The sequence below is a fragment of the Chenopodium album genome, chromosome 17 (genome assembly GCF_948465745.1).
Source record: "Chenopodium album chromosome 17, dcCheAlbu1.1, whole genome shotgun sequence".
In the NCBI taxonomy this organism is placed as follows: Eukaryota; Viridiplantae; Streptophyta; class Magnoliopsida; order Caryophyllales; family Amaranthaceae; genus Chenopodium; species Chenopodium album.
The window spans coordinates 35,599,982-35,627,351 of NC_137850.1; the positions used below are offsets into that span (position 1 = coordinate 35,599,982).

The window sequence follows — 27,370 nt, forward strand, 5'->3', positions numbered from 1 at the left end:
TCATACATTAGCAAACAATTGATAAGATTTAGCATCGAGAATGATTTGCCATACAGCGGCCACTGATCCAATAACAGCTAATATGGAGAAAACAACGGCAATGCTGAGATTCAACCAAAATATGAAAGTACGTTTTGAAGGCTTGAATGTAAGGTTGAATACAATGGCAGGCAGAACGAAGTCTAGAGGAAAGAAACCAAAAGCTCCAATGAATCCATTTATGTCTCCGAAAAATGGTAGCATTGCTGATGTTATTGTTATTATGGTGACTGAGAGAGACCGCGATATCACCCTTGGGATCACATTTCGTAGAGAGAATTGACCACTCTTCGGATCAGCCAATACTCCCTCTAATACTTCATTTGTGGGTTGCAAATATATCTGCACCAAAAAAAAAAAAAAAAAAAAAAAAATATCACGTAAAAACTTGTAAAATATGGCAATAACCCTACTTTTCAAAGGTCAAATAATCTTGTATGTGTGATAGAGTATAAAACATATTCTCGAGCCTTAACCATCAGCTTAAGCTTTTGGTTGAGTTGGTCATCTAACATGGTATCAGAGCTAGTAGTGTGACACAAAGATCACGCGTTCAAATCTCATTCACCTCCACTTTTCAAGTTGAATATTTCGTGCAGGCTGGGTATGCGGAGGGCCGATGCTGCATCTACATTTCAAGCCCAAAAGACTCCCGATCATCTGAGAGGGCGTGATAGAGTATAAAACATGTTCGTGGGTCTCAACCGTCAGCTTAAATTTTTGGTTGAGTTGGTCCTCTAAAACTATGAAGGTCTCATGATTAGTAAGTTATCGTGAGACAGGAGATTATTTAGTGGTAGATAAACTTGTTACTAAGAAGTATTTGCTTTAGGGCATAATGTTAGTGTAACAATATATTTATGGTGGGGAAGACTGAAGTTGTTACGTACCACACCAACAGCGGCAATTTGGAGAATGACAAAGGCACTAGTCATAAAAACGAACCATTTAGGCAGTAAAGGGTTTCCATTTACAACAAAGTTGCTTAATATCTGGCCTTGGGCTTGGTTCCCAAATGCCCAATAACCTGTCACTGCGACGCTAAGGAATGTCGTTGAAACTATACTGTAACACATGGTTAGTCCCTTGAGCATCTTCCCTTTCACTGGTGGTGCTATTGTTGCCTAACAAATTTATTAGTAAAATGTATCATATGCAATTAGTGATGTACTTATTTGATTAAATTAAGGGTTAGCCAAAAACTTAAGTTGAGTATATCAATTCAAATAACCTGAATTTCTGAAATAATTCCATTTCCAAAAGTTGTTGCAATAACCGCTATTCCATTGAAAGCACCAATTAAGCGATCCCATGAGTTGCCTACTAGTGAATAGTCTTTCTTTGGTCCTTTCGATGTATGTCCTACATGTCACAATGCAACACATTATATATGATCATTACTCAATAGCAACATTAGGATATCATGTCAAAAAAAAAAGAAAAAAAAAAAAAAACTTTACAAATGTAATAAATGCCATGCATGAACAAAAACTCAAATACTAAAAATTACATCTCTTCCTAGTTTAGGACTATTTGATCACATATATTAGTAATTTAGTATTCCGTATCTAATTTATATACATGCATGCTATGTAGTTCTAAATTTATACAGTAATATATATACATTATTCATTGTACAAGAATAAGTAAAGATCAAGGGTATATTAGGTAATTAACGTGGCCACCACACTATCTCACATTCTCACCCCTACTTATATAATAGTGATAATATATGTAGAACATAATTTAACTGTGTTACATTTAAGATATCAGGTGAAATCAAGATTTTTTTTGTTTGTTTGTTTGTGTTTGACGACTGTGTTGTTTGTGTTTGACGACTGTGTTGTTTGTGTCATGTGCAACGGTGTACACAGTGACGGATCTTGAAACTTTTTTTTAATCAAGGGTCAAAAAATTTTAACATGATAAATCATGCATGACAATATTTATAATAGAGTTAGTCAATTAACCTATACTAAAAGTGAACCTAAAATGACACTTGTCACGACGTCATTAATAATTTTCCCTCCTTTATGTACTTTCCTTTTTTTTTTTTTTTTTTTTGCCAAATTTTAATGACTTCCATTTTATAAGCTACAATAATACTTATTTCTATTTTGACAACATATCTAATCCAATCATACTCAATTAATTTTTTTAAAATATATTCTATATACTATTAATCTTTTAGTTACAAATATACTAACATAGATTAAAAATAAGGTATTGAAATATATCATTGTCCAAGATTATTATAATATTAATAAGGAGTATCAATTTTTTCCTCCAATATTAATCATTTGACAATAAAATTTATTTAATTAAAAATAAAAAAATCATTTTGGTAGCGTAATTTGTATGAATCTTAAAATTATACATAACGTTTATACAAACAACTGAACAAAATTATTTTATTATATTATACTCCCTCCGTTTTTTATAGGCTAGAGTTGGATTTGCACTTTTGCCGAGACACAACTTTAATTATCAACATCTTTAATTAGAGATTATTAAAAATTATGATATATATAAAAGCAGACAATATGACAAATCCAACAACATAATATATGATCATATTTATATTGTATATTGGTAAAATAAATTAAGTAAATGATGACACATGAATAGTGTAATATTTTAACTCAACATATATTGAAAACTTCAATCTAATTACTCTACATATTTTATGCAATGTGATTATTAAAATTAAAATAAAAATCGCTACTACTCACTATAAATATATTTTTAAAAAATTGATTACGGAATACTAATTATCCTAAAGTAATATAAAATCAACTAAATTTTCATTTAATGCCGGTCAAAGTGTGTCAACAAAAATATAAGGACAAATGTATGTATATGAGTTCGTATACGGGTACTAACCTTTTATTTTTTTTGAAGACATATACGGGTACTAACCTAAGCTTATATTTTCATTTTCTTATATAAAACCTAATAGCTTCTAAATTTCTATTACTAAATTATTTTTTTTTATAAAATTCAAAATAATAACCTTTACGCATTTGGTATAAATTAAAATTCAAGTTATTTTTTCACAAATATTTTTTTTTTTTGGATAAATTATTGTTAAATTAACAACCATTCTTTATTCCCCTAAAAAAAAAAAAAAACCATTCTTTATAATTTTTGTTGTAAAGTTTAATTATAATCGTGCATGGCACGGGACTTAACCTAGTATTATATAAACTTGGATCATGATACTCCATACTAATAATGATTGAGTTATTTTGCCTAAACCTTATCTTATTTTGCTTAAATAATCTTATGTTATTTTAGTAAAATAATATGTTATTTACTTATTTAGTTCAACAAAAAAATAGCATACAAATATAAAATAACATATACTTATTTAAAAATAACATATATATAAATTGAAATATTAAGAAATTCATATAAGATAACATAGATTTTATAAACCTAGAGTACCTTGTGCATGGTACTCCAGGAGTAAGATAGAAATCGCTCAATAGTAAATAGCACAATTAATTTATGTTTTTTTACTACCTCCGTTTTATATTTTTTGCAACTTTGGAGTATTATTTGAGAGATATAAAATATTTCAAAGTGCAAAAAAAATACGAAACAGAGGTAATATCTTTTTTATATGGTGTGTTAAAATATGAATTAAAGAGTTTGATACCAGTGAATAAATTAATTAAGAAAAAAAATCATATTATAAATAATAAAAGAATAGACGTATTGCTAATTTGGGCTTAAATGACAATGTAGTATATTTGAGCTTTAAGTTATACACCTCAATTTATTTACAAAAACCTTTTAGGGGCCAAGCCCTTGTGAGCCTTCACAAAGGTCTGCCCTGGGTGTACTAGCTGGCTATCAATGGTGTGACTAGTGTTTTGCCTAGCTAGGGTTGAGAATGTTTTCCCTCATCACTATTTAGTTCGATTTGTGTTACTGATCTTACTATTGCTTTGATTTTCAATTCATTACATGGAATTTGTAGCTTTTGTCAAATAGAGATGTATATAGTATACTCGAGCACCTATGAATCTGTTGTTAACATGATAATTTCACTGAATAGAATGTGTATGATAGGCTATGGTGTGTGAGATTAAATGGTACGAGCATGCATGATATTTTTGAAATTGTTAGGTGCAATGTACCTTCTTGTAGATATATAATCAAGGTGCAATATAGATTTTGTGCGTATAATCAAGTGTAGCTTGGACATGTGGTAGCCATATTCACTCTCATTCCTGTAATACCTTACATTTTTAGGTGGACATGTTTGCTAACACGTTAATTTGACTCAATATCTCTTCAAGTGTATTTATCAACAAAAATTGGATAATTTTAAAATACACAACAAAAATCAGCAATAGTCTCATAATACGCTACATTTTATCGCTGAAAATATATCATCAAGAAAGCATATAAATAACATTGCAAAAAGTAAAACCAGGTAAGATATATGAGACGAGGGGGTACAAAATCAATCACGTGTTTAATTTCATCAAGATAAGAAAAGGCAACGAATGATTTACCTATATAGATGGAGCCAACAGTAACAGCGGTACAATAACTAAGGCATAGTGGCAGAGAAATCAAGTTAATGTGGCGGAGAGAGTGAAATGAGGGCATTTGGGCTAGGATTAGCATTAGTGCTCCGAATATGGTTATGAATTCATAGAGCTTCATTGTACCATTTGGATTGAACAACAAGTAGATAGCCTGAGGAATTAAGTTGCATAGTCATGAAGTTATTAGCACGTGTGACTATATCATTGCATCATACAATAGTTTGAATGGAAAACATTGTTTGAAATAAGTTAAAATAAGGTGAGAATAAAGCCTAACCTTCATGCACTGGCCACCCAAAAGACAAGCGCCAACTACTGCTCCATAACAAACTACAAATTGAACTGGGGCCACTACATGCTTTCCCCATCTTGGACCTGCCAATGTTAACAAATTTTGTAACTCCCATTCTCCCAAAATAGTAGCCTCATCTCAATGTCCACAAATGCTTTTGCATAGTTTTTAAGACACAAATATCATTTGAAATTGGATAGTCTCACGATTCATTACCGATTATGCATAAAATTCATGACTTGATTTTTTAATTAAATTTATTTATTGCATATTGTTTTCAAAAGACAGCATGAATTATACTTTCTCCGTTTTTTTTAGTTGATACCGTTTGACTTTTACACTATTCTCACAACACGTTTTGACTCACTTTGTGGTTTAAAGATACGATAAAATATATTCATGTGGGATCTTATTTAATCGTTTTATAATGTTGATAATTAGAGATATTAATCGTTAAAAACATACGTTGGCAAGCGTGATATAGAAAGATGTCAACTAAAAAAAAAACAGAGAAAGTATATATAATGGCGGTAAGGCTTATATTGTTAGAATTGAAATTGGGGTTCCATGTTTATGTCTTATTACTTGAAACACAATTATACTCTCTCCGTCTCCTTTTGATAGTCCTTCATGGGCATTTTTCATGGGAATTAATAAACACAAATAAGAATAGTTAAAGTACATTGAAAAAGTAAATTGATAAGTAGAGAGAGAAAGTAATAAAAGTACATGGGAAAACAAAATTTACATTAAAGTTAAATTTGCACAAATATTGTTGCAAATTGGAGGGAATTTTGGTAAAAAAATTAATATTAAGTTGGAAAAAGCAAATGGGGTGAACATTTTGGTACTATAATTTGTCCATAAGGGACTATCAAAAGGGGACAGAGGTAAATTGAGAGACGACATTGAATGATGGAGAATGGCGCGTGACATGTGAGCTTTCATAAGATCACTTTTTAATATGTATATATCGTATACATATGGTCTTAAACCTATCTTTCATTGTTTGTTTATGTCTCATAACGCCATGTGACTCTCCCTTTTATTTGTTTTAATTACATGTTATGCACTTATAATAATAAAAAAAAAGTTCACCATAAGATTTGAACTCAAAACCTCTAATTCTAGAACTAATTGCCTTACCACCAACCTATGTGATTTTTTGAATACAAAATATTAATATATAACATATGACATTATGAACAACAAATTTAATTAGAAGAAAATTGAATCATAAATTACAACATATATTATTGATCAGTTCCATGTAATAATCCGGGGCATCACTTGGGCCCAAAAACTAGTGAATATATTATAAGAAGTTGATAAATTACAAATACATATTGATTATTCATATGAATCTAACAAATCCGCACACATAATATTTTCTTATGTTTTGATGAGAATTAATGTTTGGTCAAAATTTGTAAAATTGGAACTTAAATAAATCAATGTCATGCTTCAAAAAAAAAAAAAAAAAAAATGAAAATCAATGCCAAAGCTTTACCCAAGTTGCTATAATCACTACTCCTACTAATAAAAATGTGAAGTATAACTACAATTAATTATCATGGCCGATATATAATAATAGTGTTTATATATTACAATAATTTGTTGCTTGTACAGAAGCTAAATTTTTGGGACGTTTTGGACGAATATAAACTAGAGCAGGAGCAATTTATATAGTTATATACTTGTATTCTACTGTGTCATTTTTCAAAAAATGACACCATAAGATGATGATATGTAAGATTATGAATGGTCAATTTTTGATTTATTTTTAAAAGCCTAAATATATTATACATGTATATTTAATTGTAAATACATGTATTTTTTTTTTAACAATACGTAATTATAGTTTTTTAAATTCTATTTTTATCCTTTTAAAATCATTTTCGAAAAATTAAATTATAATTAAAATTTAGAAAATAAAAAATTCATCATTGTTCAACAATGTTCTTCATTCATGTCATAGATTAACCACCCATTCCCAAAATCATTGTTATTTGTTAAAGTATACTCAAATCCGGCCTAAAATCCTCATTAAAATTCGTAAATGAATTGTGTTGTAGAGTTTCGTTTTTTTTTTTTTAGTTTTGATTTTTAGGTCTTGTTCATAAAAAAATCTCAACAACAATCTCATTTGTAAGTATTTGTTAAAGAAGAATTATATGCATAGGTGTTTTGCAATATCATAGTAGTCGGCGGCATAGTGATTTAGGTTGAATGATTGGCGTTCTTCCAACTGTGTAATCGGAGAAGATGACCATTTTTTTTTCGAGTCCCATCAGTTTGATCCGCACAAATTAATTAATTTTTCGCAAACTTGTTTGTGGATTAGGTAGTGACCTAAACTACTTTTGGTCATTACATATAAGAATTATATGCTCTGTTTATATTTAAGGCATTTACCTATGTATACTTTGGGCATGACCTCATAATTATATACAAAACCGTAGCATTGATGGCTACAAATCTACATCAGGGGGTCAAAGGTATAAAGTAGGAAAGAATATCTACAGCCAACTAATTTACAATTATACAAGTCATAGGCTATAAACTGGGAAGGAAAATAATAGACCTAATTAATTCACGTTTACAAAGATATATACAATATATTTAGCATACAATATATTTAACACTTCCTACCATAAATCATAATGGTTTATTGACGGAAGGTATATCAATTATTATTATTACCGAAATTTATCCTACTATTAAATATCAGTTATAATCTTATAGTTTATTTTATAATAACCAAAATTATCCCTATTTAATATAATAGTTATTTTCCATTCAAAAAAATATATTAGTTATTATCCTATAATTAGTTTAATATTGTAATTAACAGAATTTATCCTATTTTAAATTATGTTTCATAATTCTGTGAATGAATAAAAATAGAATGTTTAATTCATGATGAAATTTATATTGTAATATCTTTGTGTCGATAAAAATAATAATAATAATATCACTATTTTAACTAAATAGGAGAAACAAATTAATGCTAGACAGTAGACATGACCTAATATAATAAAATTTATGTAATTTTCTTACTTTATATAAGATGGTTGAATATTTGTTTTAAAAATGAAAAGAAAATTATGTAGCGTACTTACATTATATAACACGGTTCCATATTTATATATTTGTACTCCAGGTAATGACCTAAACATTTATAAGTCATAAAATTTTTATTTAATGTTATTTAATTAGTGTATCCCCGTTCTTAAAGTATCAATTGGAAGTCTAATAGATGTTAGTTTAACACTTTGTAAATGAAAATGTTATCATCTTTAATTCATAGTTGTAACACTTTCCTAAAATAGATTTGTCACAATAGTTACAACACACTATAAAAAGAAGGTTTAGGGGATTTTTCTGTGTGACTGGCCACAACGTGTGGCTGGGGTTACTCGAGTTAGTCTTGACCGAGTAACCCTTCAAGTAACCCCTAACCGAGTAACCCCTGACCAAACCCCTCAAGTAACCCCTAACCGAATATTCTCTTGAGTAACCCCTTAAGTAACCCATGACCGAGTAACCCTTGATTGAGTAACCCCCTGAACGAGTAACCCCTGACCAACCCCTCAAGTAACCCTTGATTGAGTAACTCCTGATCGAACCCCTCAAGTAACCCTTGATTAAGTAACCCCTGATCGAACCCCTCAAGTAATTTCTGACCGAGTAACTCGAGTAACCCCTAACCGAGTAATTTGAGTAACACCGGCCACACGGTGCAACCAGCCACATATAAAAATTTGTGTTCAAATTGAAGAATGTATACTATTAATTCCAAATATAAATCATAGTAGGCAATTATATTATCTCAGTGTCATGAAAGACAATTAACAAGTTTGATCTTATTAGATTTCTTTTATGATAATTTTTCAAAACATCAACTTTTTTAAAATTTTACTTATACGTAGCCAAAGTTATTAATGGTCAAAGATGTTCATTGGAGACCATACAAATGTAAAGTGAATCGAAACATTTAGGAATTGAGGGATTATATCAATTCTCAAAATCTTAAGACCATAATACATTCAATGCAGCTAGTCCTTTTTCCCAACCATTATAGTAGTAGTAGTAATAACATCAACTAAAAGGTAATGACCTATATTTTGTCATCCCATTACCTGAATTTGTTATTTAAAACAATTTTTTACTCCAATAAAACTTATTAAATAATTGTCTTTCATGACACTGAGATAAAAAAAAATTGCCTACAATGATTTATATTTGGAAGTAATTGTAAACATTCTTTAACTTGAATCGTTCATCATTATTAGACTCTATAAATAACATGTACATGATTATTCTATTTATGTGATTATATATATTTTTTTAAAAGAAAAAACTGCATACTTCCTCCATTTCTTTATAGTTATAACATAAACTTTATCACGGTAGTTAAAAAAAGTGGACCTCACATGTTATAATACATTTAAAATGGGATTAAGAGGTTGTTAAGAGCATAATCAAGTGGGTCATGAGTTTTAGATAAATGTAATAATACAATTTTCACCATAAAAACCTAGCTTAGCTTCCTATTATAGTGTATTGCAACTATTGTGATAAATCTATTTTATGAAAGTGTTGCAACTATTAAATAAAGATAGTAATATTTCCATTTATAAAGTGTAAACTAATACCTATTAGACCATTAGACATTCAATAATTCATACTTTAAAAAGGGAATGCACTAACTAAATAACATCAAATAAAAATGTTATGACTTATAAAAGTTTATGTTATTACTTGAAATACTTATAGATAAATATAGTAAGCTACATATATCTTTTTTATGTTTAAAACAAATATTCGACCTCCTTATATAAAGTAAGAAAAATACATATAGTTTATTATAGGGAAATTCTCAATGGTAGCTATAAACTTTTGCACATTCTCAATGGTAACAAAATATTTCACAAATTCTCCCAAATAGCATTATTATTTATTAGTTTCTCTATTATGACATTTTTTTTATAATTAGTAACTAATTAGCTTAATTAAACAATAATTAACAATCTTGTAAAAAAAAATTATCAAAAAAAAAAAACAAAAAATGTACAGACCCCTCTTTGCCAGCCACCCCACGTCGCCGCTAACCCAACAGAACCCACCATCACCTTCGATATTCATACAACTGTACTCGCCTGAACCTCCCACCCTTTCCTTCATTTTCCTTTCCCCTTTCCTCTGCTGAATTGATTCCTCATTAGCCTAGAAATTTTTATTTCAGATTTTAAGGGTTTTCGATTTTTCCCCAATTGACAATCTTCATCAGGTGCAATTGGTGGTGGTGGATTCTGGTGGACAATCGGCGGCGTGGGTGGGTTCGTAGGGGTTTAGGCGATCTTTCTGGTGGTGGACTTTGGTGGCTATTCGGCGGCATAGGGTGGGTTCGCAGGTCCGTTTAGGCGAGCTTGGTGGAGGGTTCGCAGGGTTCTTTGAGGCGAGCTTGGTGGTGATGGATTCTGGTGGCTAGTCGCAGCGTGGGGGTGGGTTCGGAGGGGTTAAGGCGAGCTTGGTGGTGATGGGTTCCAGTGGATAGTCGGTGGTGTGGGGTGGCTGGTGAAGAGTATTGCACAACTTTTTTAATTTTTTTTTTAAAAACCATATAATTAAGCTAATTAGTTACTTAATGTAAAAATATTGTCGATTCAGAGAAACTAATAAAAAATAATGCTATTTGACAGAATTAGCCAAATATTTTGTTACCAATGAGAATGTGCAAAAGTAAATAGCTACCATTGAGAATTTTCCTTTATTATATTAGGTCATGTCTAGTATTAATTTGTTTCTCGAATTTGAATTAAATAGTATCAGTATTGTCATATTTATCGACACAATTATATTGCAATATAGATTTAATAATGAATTAAACATTCTATTTTTCATTCTCAGAAGTATGAAACATAATTTAACATAGGATAAATTTTGTTAATTAAAATATTAAACAAATTTTAGGATAAAACTGATATAAAATAGGTATAATTTTGGTATTATAGTATTTAAAATAAATTGTAAGATAATAATTGATATTTTTAGTAGGATAAATTTCGGTAATTATAATAATAAATAAATTCTTAAGATAATTTTTTCAAAAAATTAAAAAATAAAAAAAATTCTTAGGATAATAATTGATATACTTTCCGTAAAAAAAAAAAACCCACTACCAATTATGTATGAAAGTTGTAAATATATTGCATGTTATATATATGGTATATATCTTTGTAAATAAAAAATAGTTTTATTGATTCATAATTATATACAAATCTGTAGCTTAACTAAAAGCTACAATCAAGGGGGTCAAAGCTATAAACTAGGAAAGCATATCTACAACCAACTAATTTACAATTATACAAATCAAAAGCTATAAACTAGGAAGGAAAATAATATATTAACTAATTTACATTTACAAAGATATATATAATATATTTAACAATATATCTAAATGGATCTAAATGGAAGTAACTAAAACTACAATCTTAAGACTCCATAAATAACGTGTAAATAATTGTGGGTTGATTGTGCTTTTATGTTATATATATATATTCTTTAAAAAAATCTACATATTATTTATATAATTACGTCATAATATATTTTCAGGTAATGCCTAAAGTAAACATAGGTAAATGCCTTAAATACAAACAGAATATATAAAACCCTCATTTCCTATGTAATGACCTAAAGTAGTTTAGGTCATTACCTAATCCACAAATAAGTTCGAGAAAAATTAATTAATTTTTACGGATCAAACTAATGGGATTCGAAAAGAAAAAAAAAGGGTCGTCTTCTCCGATTACCAGTCGGAAGAACACTAATCATTCAACCTAAATCGCTATGCCACCGACCATCTATCATGATATTATAAAACACATATGTGGGTAATTCTTCCTTAGCAAATACTAAAAAAATGAGATTGTTGTTAAGATTTTTTATGAACAAAAATCTAAATTCAAAACTGAAAAAACGAAATTGTACACAATAATTCACTTACTGAAAAAAAAACTGAAACAGAACAACACAATTTATTTATGAATTGACAATTAACAATGATTTTGGGGATGATCGCAGTGGCTAATCTATGACATGAATGAAGAGCACTGATGAAAATTAAAGAACAATGATGAGCAATTTAAATTTTTTTATTTTTTAATTATAAGTATTATTTCGAAAACTAATTAGTTTTTTAAAAATAGATTTTCTAATTTATAATTATGTAAATCTAAAATAATATATGTATTAAAAAGAATACATAATATAAATACAATGAACATTAAAAATATTCAAAAAGAAAATCAAAATACTAAATATGGGCCAATCAAATTTCGCCACGTAAGCAAATTGTGGTGCCTTTTTTGAAGAATGACATTGTAGAATTTTTACTCCTTCAATCAAATGCCATGTCATCTCAATTCCTTTATATATATATATATTTATATCTCCTTCAATCGAATGCCATGTCATCTCAATTCCTTTATATATATATATATATGTGCGTGTGTGTGTGTGTGTGTGTGTGTGTGTGTGTATATATATATATATGTATATATATATATATTTTGTTGTATTTAATTCATTATGTCTTGCGATCATAATAAAAAATTAATAGATGGTTCCCGGAGGCGTATGCACCGTGTAAAGGTGGGCATGGGTCGTGCCGGCACGTGGGCGGCACGGGTCCGGCACGATTCTAGCACGGCCTGACACGGTACAGCCACTGACACGGCGACCTATTTGTGGGCCGTGGGCCATGTCGTGAATAAAAAAATTGAAATCCGGCACGGGCACGGTGGGCAGCATGTTCGTCGACCCGTGGGTTGACACGCCGGCATGGCCACCAGCCCAACACGTGGCACGGCCAGGCATGGCAAGAGGCCCGCCAGGCACGGTCCGGCACGACACGGCCCGTGCCCTATAGCCATTTTCCCAACAGCCATAAAATGGCTAATTTTTGGCCCTTTTCCCACCCAAAACTCCCTATAAATACTTTATTTTTTCCTCCAATTTTTTCACAATTCATCAACTCATCTCTCCTCTCTTATTCTCTCTAATTCCTACTCTCTTTTGTGCAAAGAAAAAAAAAATTTCTACTCTCTTATAAATTCTACTAGTCTACTACTCAAAAAAAAAAAAAATCATATTTAAATTCTTTAATTCTCTCAATTATAAAAATTAATTACAAAAAAAATTATAAGTTCGGGAAATTATTTAGTGCAAAGCAATCGAAGCGTCATTGTAAGATCTAACTCAACTTTATTTTAATTTGTTATTATTGTTGTTGTTGTTGTTGTAGTTGATAATTTGGATTGTTAGTGAGCTCTGTCTAAGGCGGGACTTGGGCTCTGGATATCGTCGTTCCTAACCTCTTATACCTGGGATCTCACTGACCCCACGTAATCTACTATTGTTATAATAATAATAATACTAATTATTATTATTATTATTTTTAAAACTTAATTTATATAAAAACTACTTACTATTCTTATTGTTATTGTTATTATTATTGTTGTTAATTGTTATTATTATTGTTAATTTGTTATTATTATTTGTATTATTATTGTTGTTGCTATTATTATTGTTATTGACTTATTGTTATTATTATTAAATATTAATCATGACGTCAAACACGAACGCTTCCTCCTCCTCTAGGAAAGCCAAGTCAAAACGTAGGGAATCACCAAACCCAAACACTTCAATGCCCCCCTACAATACCATTTCTGATCCCTCCCCTAACATGCCCTTTCCAAACACTTCAACCCCTTTCTTTCATCCCCAAACCACGGGGGGGTTAGAACAAATGGATGATATGTCTCCTTGGACTATGTCTAGTTCGGGATTCAACAAAACCAATTCTCACCTCATTTATATGGATCACAACATGAATTTTCTATTCCTATTAGCCAAGGTAGCCAAACACAAGCGTCCGGGTCGAGTGAACAATCCACCCAATTGCCAAACACCCAAATTCCAAACCCATTAGACGAGTGGTGTACCGAAGAGGAATTTGCCTAAACCAACCGAAAGAGTAATGTTTGGTCACATTATCAATTAAGTAGAGATGGAACCAAAGTCAGGTGTAAGACTTGTAGGAATATTTACTCGGCTGACACCAAGGGAGGGACGGGACACCTTAGTAGGCATGTAAAAAAATGTGGTGGACCATCTAGTGATCCAATCCAACCCAAAATTTCTCAATTCCATCCACAAGGCTTCACTTATAATTATGAGAGAAATAGAGATGAACTTGTGTAGACACCTAAAATGTCTCCCCAAAACCAAACCCGATGATGAAAAACCTTTCACCGCCATTATTGGTCGGGTTGAGTATTTAACCTTTGGAGTGCTTAATCCATATTTCCATTCAATACATTTCATAAAACAACTCAATTCTTAGCCCATTTTGCTAAATCATAACTTATTTTTCACTTTCGTATCCACATCACAAAACTGAGAGAAACTGATTTTGTGGCACTATAATTTTGATCCAATTATTATTTGGTTGGATAGGCCTTTCAATAAGCTTTCCAACGATATATCATAATCCCAATTCCAATTTAAAATGAAGAAGATATGAGCAAAATACTAAACTCGGCCCAAACCGATAAGCTTTCACTAAAACGGCCATATCTTAAAATCTACAAATTATTTTGACCTGATTCTTATTGGGTTGGAAAGTAGACTTGATAATATTTCCAATGATATATTATATGCCTTATTCCAATTTACGGATCAAAAGTTATCATAGTTTTAAAAATGCATAAAAAACTGGAATTACCGTGCAGCATCTGAAATGCCACGTCACGGCAAAAGCTGACATGGCACGATGCATATTTCCGTGACACGGTATTTTTCACCGTGTCACGATGCTTTTTCCATGTATTTTCCGCGTGGACATTTCCGCGTCGCGACATTCTTTGCTGTGTCACGGTACACATACCGTGACACGGTGCTTTTCCGTGTTTCTTTTGGTAAAATTATACACCGTGACACGGCGCCACGTGCCACGCCATGGTGGACATTGCCGCGTCACGGCATTTTTTGCCGTGTCACCGCACAAATGCCGTGACATTCCCGTGTTTTCTCTGCGTACACAACTGCATGTGCTTTTTCATTTTAGGGCAAAATAGGGCACTGCGACACGACAATATGTATCGTGTCACGGCACCCATTGTCGTGTCGCGACAGACACTGACCGTGTCACAGTGCCCTAAATTAGGGTTTTTATCTTTTCTAGGGTTCTGTGTGATCCCCTACTCATTTCCTCTATGAATACCCCCTCTTTTCTGCAGTTCGGGGCATCAAATAATCTCGATTCTATCTTCTATGCTCTAGCCTAAACATTAGCCTACCTTATTCTTTTGCCATACTTCCCCTAAGTACTCCAAGGAGTCCGTACTTTACCCGAGGTTTCATCCTTAAACCAAGGCATGAAAGGTAGAACTGTTTGAGGGTTTGGCCCCAAATTAGATTTATTTAATTTAATTTTAATTATTGTTTTATTAATTTTCTTGGAGTTACTAACACGTTTATAATTTTGTAGTTGCAAGCAAACAAAATCAAAGTAAGGAATCATGTTCCTTTTATTTCTATTATTTTTCTAATGATTTTTGTTATGCTTGTCATATAGTAATTGTTGGATTATTGTTGAATTACTTCCAATATTAATGTTTATTCTATTATATATTTATTGATCGCCATATTTCATGTTTAAAGGGAATATGTAATTGAAAATCACGCCTAATAAGATAATTTGGACGACCGGCTTAGGTTCCTTTTTAATCTTGTTGTTAATTCAAGTGATCACGATATTTTAGAATTATATGTTGCATTAATATTCAACCAATTTAGCCTAATAATAGTTTGGAGCAAATTGAATCTTTGTTTGCATGCCTTTGGGATCGCAGGGAATACTTTTCACTATAAGAATCGAGTAGAGGCCAATACGGGCGAATGTGGCTCCATGACTCACTTTTTACCATCATCCCCAATCCTCCTTACGTGGTTCCGAACCATATGGAATAAGTAATCTCATGGATTATGGATGGGGTGTAACCTTCACGGGTCAATCGTTGTTGCCTATCGTTGTCCCTTTATCGTGGTTTCCTTAAATGATTCGTGAACGGTTTACAAGTTCCTTAAAAACTTGTTGGCGGCTCCCTACTTTCCTTGTCCTTAATCGTATATGTCAATTTCCCACTTCCTATGAGTGCCAATCGTGTTCACAACATGCTTAACGTAGCCGCACTTCAAATGACGCCTACAACTTGGGTGAATGATAGTACATGCCGAACAATTTTTTCTTTTCGCCGAAAATGATGCCTTTAACAATTACATTAACCGAGCACTACAACCCCAACACAAAAAAATCTCCCGAAAAACCGTTCGATCTGCTGCCATGAAGAATTTTCAAGGGTACAAATTGAAATTAGAAAATGAATTGAGTAATCTTCCTAGTAGAGTTTCTTTAATTGCCGATGCATGGGGTAGTGGTTACGGGACTTCACTATTTATGTGTTACTTGTCATTGGTTGGATAATGATTGGTTGTTACAAAAACACATCATTCATTTTAAAATGCTTGAATACCCTCATACCAGTCTTAATATTTCTCATCATTTAATGCAAGCTATTGATGCATATAGTCTTAGGGATAAAATCATGTCTATGAATTTTGATAATGCAACTCCTATGGCATTTAGTGCAAATTTGGTTAAACCCCAATTGACCGATGTACTATTAGATGGAGATACACTTCATATTAGATGCATTTGTCATATTCTTAACTTGTGTGTGAAGGATGGAACACAAGCAATTGGTCCATTTTATCACAAAATTAGAAATGCTATTATGTCTATTAATAGCTCTAACTTGAGATTTCAAGAATGGAAAGGTTTTTGCAGGCAACGAAGGATAAAGGCTATAAAAATAGCACCGGATTGTCCAACTAGGTGGAACTCCACCTATGAAATGTTGAGTAGGGCAATCGGGTACAAGGTTAATTTAACACTTTTTTATATGATTGGGCTAATTGTGAAAAATATATAATAAAAAATTTCCACAATTTGCTTTACTAGAGAATGATTGGGCTAATTGTGAAAAATATATGCAGTTTTTACAATTACTACATAGTATGACACATTGTTTTTCTTCTGTATATAATCCTTGTTCCCATTCTCTTCTTAGGAATGCATGTTTACTTGCACAACTTTTTGCCAAACACCGATCACAACACGATTATGATGGATATTGTAATACCTCGTATTTTTATACGTATTTTATTTAAAATAAGTATTTTGAGAAGTATTTAATTGAATTTAAATGTTTTATTTAAAGTATTTTATTTATTTATTTTAATAAATTGGAAATATTTTATAAAAGGAAAGTTTATTTAATTAATTATTTTAATTAAGTTGGGGTTTAATTTAGGAAAGTTTATTTTAGCAAAGTTTTATTAGGGATGGGATTAGGAAAATTAAAAAGGGAAAGTTTAGGGAGAAGGGTTGTAGAGAAGGGGTATAAATATCCCACATATGAGGCAAATCAAACTTTGCCCAGAGTGGAGAAAACCCAAGGTAAACTTCTCTCTCCTTTTCCTTATTTTCTTTTTTTTTCTTTCTCCTTTCTCCCCTTCCCTTTCTTTTTTTTCGGCCACCCCCCACCACAACTGCCAGCCACCGGCAGCAGGTGGCTGCCCCCGCTAGCAGCACCAGCCGCCGGCAGCAGGCGGCCACCGACGCCGGCAGCAGGCGGCCACCGACGCCGGCAGCCGGCGTGGTGGCTCTTACTTTTTTTTTTCTCTCTCTCTTTTTCGAATAAAAAAAAAATTATTATTAATTTTGTTTTAAAAATCAATTTAATCTTAGATCTAAATATTAATTATAGGTTTTGTGATTTGATTTTGATGTTTGATTAAAGGTATTATGTTAATTAATTTTCAGATTATGTTTTTAATTAAAAAGCCCCAATTTTTGAAACCCTAGGTTCTTGATTTATAAATTATTGAAGGATTATGATATATAATGGTATAAACCTTTGATTAGAGTGTTTTAAGACTAAATTACAGCAAGATTTAATTAAAATAAAGTGCTGGAATTTTTGGTAAAGCATTAGAAATCAAGTTTCTTTAAGGAATTTTAATTACCCATTAATTGAGATTTAATTATGATGTTTTAAATATAATTTCAGCTTATTTTAAATAAATTATGAGGCATTTTATAATAGTATATATTGCTGGAAATTTGTGTAGAGTAGGTTTTAATATTCTTTTATGATTTTAAATTGTAGGAGACTTTGAAGTGAGTGATTTCTATTAATTGTGGCGATATTAAGATCGTATTCAAGGTATGTTCGCGTACTTAGCATAATTAGGTTGATGTAGTAGCATGCTAAATGTGTTTGATTGGTTACAAGTAGTATCATGCTAGGTTTTGATTGGAAATTATGATTTGGATGTTATTGGTGATTGGATTATGAAGCATGATTTATTTGTGATGGATTATTGAATGGAAAATAATAGCTTGGAATATTATTTATGAACCACATATTTATTTATGGCATGATAGAGAGCATATTTAATTAAACTAAATGTTTAATTTGGTTTGGAATATTGAAAAGGAATGTTATTATGGTTCATATAATTTTTATTCATGCTTTAAGCATGAGGAAAGGAGCTATATAAGTGTCTATGTACACGAGGAGTAAATTGTATGTTGGTGCCTTAGTGCACTTAAGGTGTTTTAAACACCGAGGAATAGGATTTGTGGTGCTTTATGCGTTTAAGGTGTCATTGGCACCGAGGTAGAATTAAAAAGGGTTCAACATTAAATATTATGTGGTCACTAATTATTCAAGAATTAAATTGATATATTTGATTGTTTGAATAATTAATGTTGATTGAATGATTATGGTTTGAGAGCCATCACCAAGTTTAATAATCGGTAAATAACGTAAAGTGAAAGAGATTATGCACCAAAACTCTTGGAACGTATATACCTTGAGTATGAACATATGGGGGAGTTATGAGGTTTTATATTTAACCATAACTTCTAATGGAGTACAGGACGCTGTATATTCCTTTTTATTATTATTTTGGGCAGGAATTCCGCCACCTATGTGTGGTTTTTGATGCTGGCACGGTTAGCTCCCGTGTCAGTAACCTCAATTTATTGGGGGAGGCTAGGGGGAAACCCGTTCGATGCGTAATCAATGCTAAATAAATTATTTAGTGTCTAGTGAGAATTTTTATTGAATGTGGTATGCTTGAAAAATAGGTGCAATAAGGTAAGTCGTGTGTTGATAGGAAATTGTATGTTAGTGTGTTAATTACGTTTATGTACTCAGCTTTGCTGATTGTGTGTTTTGTGTGTTTGTTGGCCTTGTCTTTATCTTGGCCCTATGATGACCCATTTATAATGGAGAGTAGTGGAAATAGGTAGAGATAAGCTTTTCAGGTGTTGAAGCATATTCATGAATGGGCATGAGTGAAGAGCGTATCATGCTAGTTTCCATAAGTTTATGATGTGTTATCGCTTTAATTATTTATGATAATATTATTATGCGTAACTAACAAAGAGGTTTTGAGTTTGGTTTGGTTTTAATAAGGGCCTATAATGGTTCCAAGTTGTAGGTTGATTTTATTTTATTTCGTTTGACTTTACTTTCGTTGATTTACTTTTTAAGTTGACTTGTTTTGAAAGGGTTTGAAATTAGTCTTCCGCTGTGTGTCTTTGATAGTTGCCTTAGCCGTATTCACGGTGGCGGTAATATCTTAGATATTCCTAGTTAAAGTTTTAAACAGAGCAAAACATGTATTTTAAAAGAAAGGAATTTCTAGGGTGTTACAAATATCTTCCATCTATGGAGGAAAAATGGCGTAAATATTACACTAATATTCCTATGATTTATATTTTTGCTTCTATTTTAGATTCAAGGCAAAAGTATGATGGTACTTTTTTTATTAATTGATATTTGTTTTACTAACATGGATTTTGAAGATGATGTTGAAACTTTTAAAACTAAGGTGACTAATGATTTTTTCTCTTTATATAGAGTTTATAAATCTAAATATGGAACTGTGTCTCGATTTGCCCCTTCTCAAACATCCAAAAACATAAGTAAAAGGGTCAAAGGTTTATTTACACAAGCTGCTAACATGATGTCTAAGTTTTCTAGTACGGAATCATCATCATTTAGGAGAATACAAAGCGATGTTTTTGAGTTGCAAATGTACTTAAGTTACGACTTCATGAAAGGCATGGACGATGAAGAGAATTTCAGCCTCGACATCCTTTATTGGAGGAAATCACAAAGCACGAAACATCCAATTTTGGTGGCAATGGCTCGTGATATTTTTGCTATCCAAGTCTCCTCCGTTGCCTCCGAAAGAGCTTTTAGTGCGTCGAAACGGGTTTTAGACGATAGAAGAACAAGACTAAAACCCGAAACACTTAAAATGTGTGTTTGCTTCAAGGATTGGTTGGATGCCGAAACTCGTTCCGAAGATCGTACTTATGCACAAAACGACAACGATGAAGGAACGTCGTGTTCTACTAGTTCTCAATCAATTCAATTGGCCGATGAACTTGAACAAGAAGAAGACGAAGAATAATAATTACATATTTACATTAAATACTATTGTACAATTTTTGTATTATCGAACCTCGTATTCCGTATAATAAATGAAGTTATTCACCAATTATTGTGTGATTTTTAATTACCATTATTTTTTGTATTATCGATTTATCGTACCGGCATATAATAAAATAAGTTGTTCATCAATTTTTTGTGTTATCGGCTTATCGCACTCGTAAATTTTTTTAATTATATGCATTGTTGTTTTTTGCTAAATTAATAAAATTATTTATATAAACTTAAACATAAATGATATATATAAACTTAATTAAATTAAAGTTGTTCAAAAAAAAAAAAAATTAACATTAACATAAACATAAATTAATAAAATTATTTATATAAACTTAAGTTGTTCAAAAAAAATATATATCGATTTTTTTTATATACATATATATATTTTAAAAAAAATTCGGTTGGCCCACTGCCCAGCATGACAAGGCCCGCCAGGCACGTGGGCTGTGCCGTAGGCTGGGGTATGCCAAAATTTGGCACGACACAGCACGGCCCGCCAGGAAGCCGGCACGAGTCTCACCCAGGCATGGCCCGCGACGGCCCAACACGGCAAGATGCCCATGTTTAGCACCGTGCTTGGTGCATACGTTTCATTAAAAAAAAAAAGCGAAATGAACATATAGTTACAGTGAAAAAAACGTACTATTAAAATGCAATAAACATATACCTAGAGTGAAAAGAACATACTATTATAATGTAACGAACATATACCTGGAGTGAAAAGAACATAATGTTAAATAATGTTCTTTATCTCCATGTGCTTTTATTGTCAATATAATGTACTTTTATTTGTGACAGAATGTTCATTGTTAATTTTGAAATGTTATTTGAATTTTGTCTTTAGATTATGATGGTTGAATAAAAATAATGTTCATCACATTATATTATCATGTTCATATGGTCTTTATTGATTTAGAGAAGGCATATGACAAGGTGTCAAGAGAGGTGCTTTGGTGGGCAATGTTGAAGAAAGGTATCCCACAAAGGTACGTCGACCTAATTAAGAATATGTATCGAGATGTGTCACGAATGTGAGGACATGTGGAGGGTTGACTAAAGATTTTCCTATTACAATTGGATTGCATCAAGGATTTGCATTAAGCCCTTTTCTTTTCACAACGGTTCTATGAAATAACTAGACCAATTCAAGATGAAGTTTCATGTTATATGCTGTTTGTGGATGATATCGTTTTGGTGGATGAAACTAAAGATGGGATAAATTCCAAGTTAGAGCGATTGAGGCAAAGGTTGGAATCTAGAGGTTTTAAGTTAAGTCGGAGTAAGACTGAATATTCGGTATGCCGCTTTGGTACTTAGAGCGGGACAAGCAATGATGTGGTGAGTTTGGATGGAAAGGACTTGACCAGGAGTAAATATTTAAAATATTTGGGTCAACCATCTAGAAAAATGGGTATATTCATCCAGACGTGACCCACAGGATTAAGTCAGGGTGGCTTAAATGGAGAACGGTGATATGTCTATTTTATATAGTGTTTTACCCTCGTCCCTTGGTCATAATTGGTAGTGTTTTTGGCTCTTTACAACCACTTTTATTACTAATTGGTGTTTTCTAGTGTCTTCGTAGTTTTGGTTGAGTTTTGTAGGGAATTGCACATTTAGAGCATTTTCCCGGGATTTTATGGAGCAACTACGAGCATTGGAGGAGCACGACCACTTTTCGTAGCCCAAGGCAGTTTAGAGTCATCGAACTGGTGATTAAGGGCTCGACATATGAGATACCGAGGCATTGGACACTAAGTATTAAAACCCCAAAGAGGAAATCCGGATTGGGCCGAAGAATCGGAGCCCAATCGAAATCCAATCCCACGCCCAAGAACCTCGCCCGACCAGGCCGCCCTCGCCCTAAGGCGCGCCCACCGGACGGGGCGGAAGAAGAAAAGAACCATTCGCCCGATTTCGCGCCTGGCCGGGCGCGAGAGATGTTTTACGAAGGAAAAGGTGCGCCCGACCGGGCGGTGTGGCGCCCGATCGGGCGCGTATTTCTGGAAGAAGATTAGGCGTCGTTTTAGTTCATTTAAGCTTAGGATTTTCTAGTTTAATATAAATACGTTTTTGTTAAGAAAGTTTGGTACTTCTTAGATCTCTTCTCTTAGCTTTTCTCTCTCTACTTAGTTTTTCGATTAGAATTCTCTCATTGTTTTTCTCTCACTACAACTCTACAACTCTGTTCTTAATTCAGTCCATTATTGCCGTTAACTTTGGTAACGATTTCTTCTCTATTATTTTCAGTAATTTAATTTCTTTATTTCATCATGTCTTGTTTAATTGCTTTGATTAGTTTAGATTTAATCATGTGTGAGTAGTTTTCTTTCTAGGGTTTATGGGGATCCATAAATAATATGAAGGGGTAATTTGTTGTTGTTGATTATCAATGCTTGATTAATTTCCTATTGATTGATTTGATTCTATGCAATTAGATTAGGCTTGCTTTAATTGTATGAGTTATGCAATATTGATCCGAGATTCGAGAGATGAGAATTGATGTTAGGCTTAGTTTCAATAGGCGGACTAATTTTATAAATGGTTAAGTCGAGATTCAAGAGATGAGATTTAATACCGGTAAATTAACTCTGTGATTGTAATACGTAGCGAAAGCTCTTTATGATCTGATTAATTGATGCATTGATGATTGATTATTATGTTTTACCCTGAAATATTATTTATTGGTGAACCTATGCCCTACGCTTTTATAAATTGATTCCTCCTTACTTTTATCTCCCTTAGTTTAATTTCCTCGTATCTATAATTTAGTTACTTTATAATTTAGATTATTTAAATTAATTAGGAATAGGAAAACTTGTTTCCCTGTGGTTCGACCCTTCTTCCCTATCTGCATAGTTAGAGGAATCTAGGAATTATTTTTTATCAGGTGATACGACTTTATCCTGTCAAGTGACCACGTGTCCCGGTCCTTGAAATTTAGGGATTCCTGTTCCGGTTCGGATCCTATCTAAACCCGGGGGTTTCAGGTCCGGACCTGAAAACCGGTATAAATGTTTTTTTTTTCTATAAAATATAAATATTATACTAAAATTTCAACCCCAATTCTCAATCTCAACCTCCGCCTCTCTCTCCCATGGTCTCATTACTCTCAATTTGACCTTCTCTCTCCCCACCAAGTCACCAGTGACTAACTGACCACCACGAAGACTTCGACGAACTGCAGGTTCGCAACAAGCCAGTAACCTCGCGCGACAATAGAGACCACGACCACCAGATCGCGCGACTCAAGCAACTGCAGCCACCAGATAGCGCAAATCCAGTGACTGCCACCACCAGATCGCGCGACTCCAGCAACCGTAGCCACCCAATCGCACATCGTTCGCCCTCTTACTCGCTTCACGATCTACCCCGACCTTCCTATGCGACCACCTACTTTGAAGGTGGTAGATCTGGTGGTTGTGGTTCTTCTGTACATTGTAGTGCGACTCTTCCTATGTTACATGATGCAGGTTGTTTAGTATTTTTGGTGTTTGGGAATTGGGACTTTAGTCACTTTATACAATTTATGTAGTTTTTGTGATTGCTAATTTCAGATTTTATGTTATTATTAAATTATGCAACAAGTAACAGGTCCATAAACAGGTCCAACAGTTTATTTAGTTTTTTTTTTTTAAAAAAAATATTCACAAAACAAGTCTGTTCAGGTCAAAACTTGGACCGAACCTGATTGTTCAAGTCTAACCCGGAATAGAACCCGATGAATAAAGTCCGGTCTCCGGTCCTGCTGAATCAGGTCCGATCTCCTGTCCTCAAAATTCGCTGATTCAGGTTCCGGTCCCAACAGGTCCAGTCCAGGTCCGGTCTGGTTTTGGATCGGTGTACAGCCCTATCCTTGTGCTTCCAATGGTTGCCTCTTTTTTTTTTTTTTCCAACATTTTCCATGTGTCAGATAGAACTAAGAAAGAAAAAAAGCCAAAAAAAAAAAAAAAAAATCAGTTTCCATGTGTTCTTTTCTTTATCTTAGGCCTAAGCATGCCCATAATCAGGGTAAAGCTCTTTTATTCTCTCTTTTGAATCAGCATCTTAATATATTCTCACATTATTCTCTCTTTTTATGCTCACGCAGAATGAGCAACTAATTGCCTTACTCTTCAACTTCCACGCAAAATAAATGAATTAGATGAAAAAAAGTACTCCATATAACAATAAAACATACCTAGTATATCATGTGCCATATCCCGGAAACGGAGATGACGGCGACCCAATTGAGCGTTGTGTTCAAGTACCAAAGATAGCAAATTGTACGAGTAAAACGTGACCAATGCTCCTAAAATCAGGCACATAATGCCTCCAGCCCATCCCAGAAATCTAAACGCATATGGTAAACTCAGTAATTGTGGTGCTACGATTGATGTTGTTAAATGCTATCCACAATGCACCCATGACCCTGTCATTAAAATTTAATCACAAAAGCTAGTGTCAATAACTCATACAACACGTGAACCATATACATTACAGATTTTTTTAAAATTTTTTTTTTATGCAAGTGAGGGTAAGAAACCCGTACAAAGAACAAAGAAACTTAAATAATAAGCCGAGGTATAGCCACCGCTATGACATAATGACATTACAAATTATGATAAATTATGATGATAGTAATAGTACTTATAATCGTCTTTATTTTGTTGAATTGAACTTTATTTAAATACATTTAGCGTGTTATATATTTATATTGTACTAACCATTTTTTAAGAGTGATTTCATATGCTGTTACTAGAAAAATTGATTTCCTTGTGTAGTTTTTTACCTTATTTTTAGAATAGCTTTCTTTGTGTTTAATAAATAAGTCCATATTCCTTATTTACTTATTATTAACAGTCTTGTATAATTAATACTTCTCACTAATGTTTTATTATTAAAATACGGGTTTGGGCTACATTTGCACCACAAAAGTCCACTCCACATGACCAAATAAGATTTCATCTAAAATCATATGACAATAAGAAGAGCAGTCTCACTCTTAACCTTATAAAATATTTAATTGATCTGGATAACTTATGTGTTTTTTGTGAAGATTGTACTTCAACAATTTAGCTATGCACTCAAGTTATACTAATATCCCTCACCCCCATTTATAATTTGCATTGTGCATGGGATTTATTCAATACAAATAAAATAAAAATTAGATGGTATGCTATTAAATGGTGATTTAACAAAAAAATTAAAAATTATGATGGTGGTATTTCACTAATTTGTCCCTACTGTTAGACAATAATTATGTAAATATTATTGTTCATATATAGCCTAATTTAATGTAATTATGTGAATTGGTTTATCTTGTACCCTATATATATTGTTAATAGTAATACGTGCCTCCTAAGGGAGAATTCTATCATTTTACATTGTATATTATCAAGAACTAGCGTGACACAAAGGTCATGTGTTCGAATCTCATCCACCCCTCCTTTTAAAGTGGAATATTAAAACGTGGTATGTTGGAGCCCATGCTACATCCACACTTCAACATGTAAGGGACATGATAGAGTATATAAATTGATCATGGGCTTTAATAATCAGCTTAAACTTTTAGTTGAGTTGATCCGCTAATTTTCCTTTTAACCAACCTATAAAATAAGAAATTACATACCAAAAATAATAGATTAAGATATCTATAGAATCCAATCGATTTGATAACAATCTTGTTATTATTATTTCCTTCATTATTATATTTACATACGAGTAGTATTTTGCAAATTTTACACAAACAGCGAAACATGCCCAAAGACAGACATTTAGTAGTTGGAAGAATAAAAACCGAGATGTCCTATATATATACTTTCTCGATCCCCTACAACAATAATTAGGAGAGGATTGTAACTTAACCACTTAAAATTGATTTTTAAATTCAAATGAGCTCAAAAGGTAAATCGGGTGAAATACCAAGTTTTTTTAAAATTTTTTTAAATTTTTTTTTTTGAAACCTTATTTATTTTTTATTTAGTTCCGTTCATTTTTTGTTTTCTATCAATTTTTTTTTAAAAATTTACCATTACCTTTACTTATTCCTTTTAACTTTTATAATAACCTTTATTAAATTTAAATATAATTTTTTGGGCCCAACTGTATGAAATAAATATTTTGCTCTCTATCTCTCTCCTCTTTAAAGCAAAAATTCCTATATGACTAGTCTCCATTTTCATTTTTTTGTTAACTTGTGTAGTTACGTAACTTACGTTGACTGCAAAGAATTCAGGAAAATGGAGAGAGTAAAAGATGTCTCTATTTTTTTTTTCCAGTGTCAATATTTGTGTCAATTTTTATATATTTGACCATTAATTCCGTCTAACTTAAACATAGTAAGAGATTTTGTTGAATTCATTTCATTGTATATTTTTTGTTAATATCAATTTTTATTTTTATTTTATTTTTGGAAATTTACGTGTATAAAAATAAAAATGTATGCGTCTTAAAGATTGTGTAAACTTAAATATAGTGAAAAGAATAGAGATAGAGGGAGTAAATAGGTTTTCTACTATGATTTGAAAATCAAAAGTACATTTTTTTAAATCTCATCTTAGATATGTGCAATGAGGTGTGTATAAGAAATAATAACTCATAAGTGACTGTGCTACAACTAATTATTGTAGTTATTATTGCATCAAAAAAATATAATTGTAGTTATTATAAAAGAAAAAAAAAATTCATGATTCGCCAATGAATATTGTTGATAGATTGATAAGAGAAATCGAATTGAACATACCTTTAGATTGGAGAACAAATAGTGCACCAGCATCAAGCTCCTCACTTTTGGCTTGTGTAGATTCTAGTACCGGAGGTTGGACAACATATGTCCTCAT

The 27,370-nt window shown here is 32.2% G+C and overlaps 1 pseudogene; it reads right to left on the minus strand.

Moving 5' to 3' along the window:
• On the minus strand, window positions 1-27,370 carry LOC145588876 (GABA transporter 1-like; annotated as a pseudogene).